The sequence below is a fragment of the Amphibalanus amphitrite genome, unplaced genomic scaffold, assembly GCF_019059575.1.
Source record: "Amphibalanus amphitrite isolate SeventyFive unplaced genomic scaffold, NRLGWU_Aamphi_draft 000030F_arrow, whole genome shotgun sequence".
Taxonomy (NCBI): domain Eukaryota; kingdom Metazoa; phylum Arthropoda; class Thecostraca; order Balanomorpha; family Balanidae; genus Amphibalanus; species Amphibalanus amphitrite.
In genome coordinates this window covers 1,654,017-1,658,568 of record NW_024881526.1, presented here as the reverse complement: position 1 = coordinate 1,658,568, position 4,552 = coordinate 1,654,017, and the positions used below count along the sequence as shown (strand labels likewise).

Below are 4,552 nucleotides of genomic sequence, written 5' to 3'. Positions count from 1 at the left end.
TTTACGTTTAAGATATGTTTAAGTCAAAAGTTGATATTTTATACAACTTTTGATGCTCTTTCCAATGATATATAGAACGTTATTGCACGTTGTTCCGTTTTCCTGGTGTTGTCCATCTGAACTTGTCAGTCACGTGACCCATTTGACCTTCGGATCCAATTCTGGTAGTCAATTCTGGCGCTTTTGTTACCATAGCGAAATATGTAACGCCGTGTTCACAGTTTACTGACGACGAAGGTCCTGCTTAATCTGGCAAATAGCGTTCGAGAACTGCGGCCAAGCCCCGCTGATCTTGAACGTGATTGGTCGGTGGGCGTAAAGAATCTCCGTCGTCAGGGAGACTGCGAACACGGGGTAAACCAAGGAGTAAACAATCTGTGCGTGGAATGGGGAGTGGTGAATGTGGAACGGCGATGATAGGTGCTGATGTCGTCGATTTTTATTTATACTGTTATCCTTATTATACATTCTGATCATTTTTTATGTTCAGGAGTTTTCTCTGTTGATTTAACATCAAAAACGGTGTGTTTAACTGTTATTGCCAAGTGCCATATTGATATTGAAATTGGGGTACAATTCAACATTCTGATTCACTGGTTTTCTATGGCCTGTTGTGTATCATATTATTGGTAATGTGAATATAGGTACTCCAAACGGCAAACACTGCTATTTTCTGGTATATATTAATGTTTGACCTGATTTTATATTATTGGTAATGTGAATATAGGTACTCCAAACACTGCTATTTTCGGGTATATATTAATGTTTGACCTGATTTTACTTCACTTCACCTTATATTTTTTGCAGGAACAGTTATCACAGCATTATTGTGCAAAAATAAGGGTGGTGTATCACAGCATATCACAGCACTCTGCCAGCCGCTTTTGGCTTCCATAGAGACATCAACAAGCCTATACCTCCAACACTACCGGAGGTTGACGCTAGCTCACGCGGAATGCGCTGGCAGCGGCTGGCAGCGCGCCCATGAAACACAGCCAGGGGTTTCTTCTGTAAAGTCATTGTTGTCTAGGTACATGGGCCTTTACCAATTGTTAACAGCTATAAAAATTGGAATTAAAAATGTTCAGGTATTATGAGCATCAGCTAAACAGGGAAGAGGATTCGGCTTCAGCCCATCTTGCAACGCCTCAATGAAATTTAACGAGAAACTTAAATTGAGGGAGCAGCTACTCAACTGTGGTAAAGCCCATAAATCCTTGTGGATTTACCTACATACCTGAGGTAAATCCACAAGGCACCTTGAGTTCAAAATATGAAGTGACAACAAGCGAAATATAGCAGAAATTGGGACTTAAAGGAGCTTAGAAATAATCTGCTTAGTTCATTTGAAATGTATTGTTACCCACTTTCTAACCATGCATATTTTTGTGTCTTGTGAGGTCTCATATAGCAATAAAAATAGAAAAGTTATACAAGAGCAGTGACATGCATAGTTTGCTTGTGTTGTCACAACTTTGTACAATATTTCCAGCTTTATAATATGCAGTTATCAGTCACATTGGGCATCACACATGTATTTTTTTTTCTGCAGGAGGGAAGACACAGGAGGGAACTAGTGACTCATGTTTTTGCTTCTATCGCTTCACCCCTGGGGAATCAGTTCCTGCACCCCTTGAATATAATGGTCACCAAGGGGTGCTGTCCTGACACGTTCACTTTCTGTTGAGAAGGTTAGAACAAACACCATGTGTGTCATTTAGTTGCATATATAATACTTCAATGTTAAGTCTGCATGAAGTCTGAAGTCTAGCCACTCTTAATCCTAGGTTGTCGTGACGTTAATCTAGCCTGGGTGGATATTTTGCTGTGCTAAAAGCACGGACTCCGCTACGCCCCAGTACGGCGGCTGGGGCGCCTCCCCTGGAGGAAAACGGCGCCGGGGAGGGGGACGGACACTGTTACACTTGCGGTTTTTTGTGTGGGGTAGCGTATACTCTTCTTACAAGTATTTACTATGGACAATGCTTGCGGGTGACCTCCACTGCACGTGACACGTGTAAAACGGAGAGGTGTCACTTTTGTTACGGAGCGAGCGAAGCGAGCGAAGTCTTTCCTTAGATTAACGGAAATTTCTGAGTATGAGCGGCCGGCCGGCCGGCCGGCCGGCCGTGCGGACGCTTTTGCGAGGCTTATAGGCGGCGTGATGCCCCAAAACGGATATTGCGGCGCCGTCGATTGACGCACGAGGGTGAAATTTTCACGACTCGTGGGTCATGTAATTCAACAGGTCGTATTAGCTTTTGGGCACGATTCGGCCGGGGGTGCGCCCGTGGCGCGTGCTCATGTGCGCCATAGGGTTAACATTAAAAACGGCAAAAACAGGCTATTGCTCCAGATGGTCCGACCACTACAACCCCATATGATGCACTCTTGGCTGCATCCCCACCCCACCCTTTCCCCTTACAGTATGAAGTATGAAAAACAGTGATTTTTTACTGGAGCTGCAAAGTGTGCCTTTGAACCACCTTATGATTTACTAGTATCTAATGTATTTGTCCATCAGGATCAGTTATCTAATGGCAGTAGACTGTTGTCTTCACATACTTCATATCTATTTTGGCTACTGCATTGTGTTCTGTAAAAAAAAAATATGGAAAACGTTTTGGATGTAGTTTTTAGTAGAATGCTTCTTTACAGATCCCGAAAGAAGATAACTGCTTGTTTTCTTCACCGCCACCAGTCTACCTGCTCTCTGCACACTCGGCAGAGCGCGGCAGGGCACCCCACGGAGCTGCACTAGTCACATCCGGGCCCCACGCCGGTCGACGGCCGATGCGATGGAGGCACTACTCCGAGGCACTACTGGGAGGCCTGCGGCGCGGACGACGGATGCGGCAGTTGGTCAAGACACGGCAGCCTACTCGAGGTGCTTCTCGCCTGGAGGACGCAGGCGAATCGCGTTATCCTAGCTGTGCCTCGTCATGGTGCGATGAGCCTTAATAGACTAATGCATATTCTTCCTTTGGTTGTAATTCATTTGCTGCTGCCCGCTGGGCTAAGGAGTAACTCTGTGCGCCTACTTTGTGCAGACGCTCGTCCAGTGCCGCCCTTCGTTTGCCGCACATATCTTTATTTATTCTTTGTTACAATTCCGTCTTTGGTCATTTTTTTTTTACCATGGGGGCACTTGAAAGTTTTGTTTTTAAATCTGTGGACATTGAACCTGGAATCGGTTTTTTGTCGGATTTCGGTTTTGTTTTTGCACTGTGGAAATATCTCGTTCAATATTTTTTTAAGATAGGGCGTGTTAAAACTTTTAGTCTCATTACTCCTCTGTGCATTCTAAAGTACTATAATGTGCATCTCAAGTGTTTGGTGCTGTACTGTTATTATTTATGGTTAATCCAGTGCTGATTTATGGTTAATCCAGTTTTTATTCGATTGAATCGTTGTGTGTAATGTGCATGACATCCGCGTACCGCCTGTAGCAGTGTTATATATTTTCATTTATGCTGGAAAATAATAACTTTCTTGTTCATTGGCTTTATTCGATGACAGAGACGTGCCAGATGACTGGGGCTGCGACTTGACTTGGTAGTTGTTAACGGTGCAAACTTCAACCATCAAGCATGATGTGGAAACGTCACATTCCGTTATCAAATCTTCGTACCGTAAATACTGAATAAGATCAATACTAGGCTGGAGCTTGCTAGAAAAACCGTGCACTGACAACGGCGAGTGGTGGACCTGAGTAGCGGCCGGGAGGCAGGGAAGTCAGCCAATTGTCAGATGTCTATTTCTTCACACATCTTTATTCTTTACTTTACACCGTCATAGACGTAATGCAATTATCGGAGCATGAAGTGGTGTATTGCCCTTATTACACCCTTCCAGTAAGTATCCAATGCCCATCCATCCACTTTCCGCAGGTGCAGGAGCAAGGGAGAGCGAAATAATTTTTATCGTCACTCACCTCACGCCCAACTGCTAGGCGAAAAGCCAGTACTCGCAATGTTTCAATCTTATTTAAGAAAAAAAGCAAATGTATCGGCTATAAATGCGTCGTGTTCCCTGCGGTAATACTATTAGTTTAACCCGGCACCGCCTGGGCTATTTCCGTACCCACGACAGCCTGGGGGGGGGGTCATCCGACCCCCCCCCCCCCCCTGTGTGGCCGCTGGACCCAGGACACCAGGTGTCTCAACCGCGAAAGGTACGAAAACGTATTTCTTACGGAGAGCGGCATATCGGACGCGCTTGCGTTCTTCCGCAAAGCGAGCGGCGCTACCAGGGCTCAAGGCAGAGCTGATGACAGCAGTTGCAGAGAAGCGGTGTCGCAGCAGGTGGCGTCCCATATCAGGCTCATTCCTCGGCTGAAAGGGAAGAGCGTTATCCCATCGGGACGTCGGCCGTCACCTCTGTCAAGGCCGGTGGGCTCTAAAACACTCTCGAGCCCTGTGCTGCTCTCGCCCGCACATGGGGGGGGGGGGGTGGTTGCCACCCATCCCCCCAGGTAGTCTTTCTGCTCTGCACTCAACATTTTTAGAGCTAGAAGGCCGATTTTTCGTATAGCTGCTCCTCTATCCTTTCT

The 4,552-nt window shown here is 45.9% G+C and overlaps 1 long non-coding RNA gene across 1 annotated transcript; it reads left to right on the top strand.

The window, feature by feature from the left end:
* Positions 1 to 368: 368 nt before the first annotated feature.
* LOC122367194 lies at positions 369 to 3,499 on the top strand. The gene is made up of 2 exons (XR_006254026.1): positions 369 to 420; positions 2,659 to 3,499. It is a non-coding gene; the product is annotated as an uncharacterized LOC122367194 (long non-coding RNA).
* The last annotated feature ends 1,053 nt before the right edge of the window (positions 3,500 to 4,552 follow it).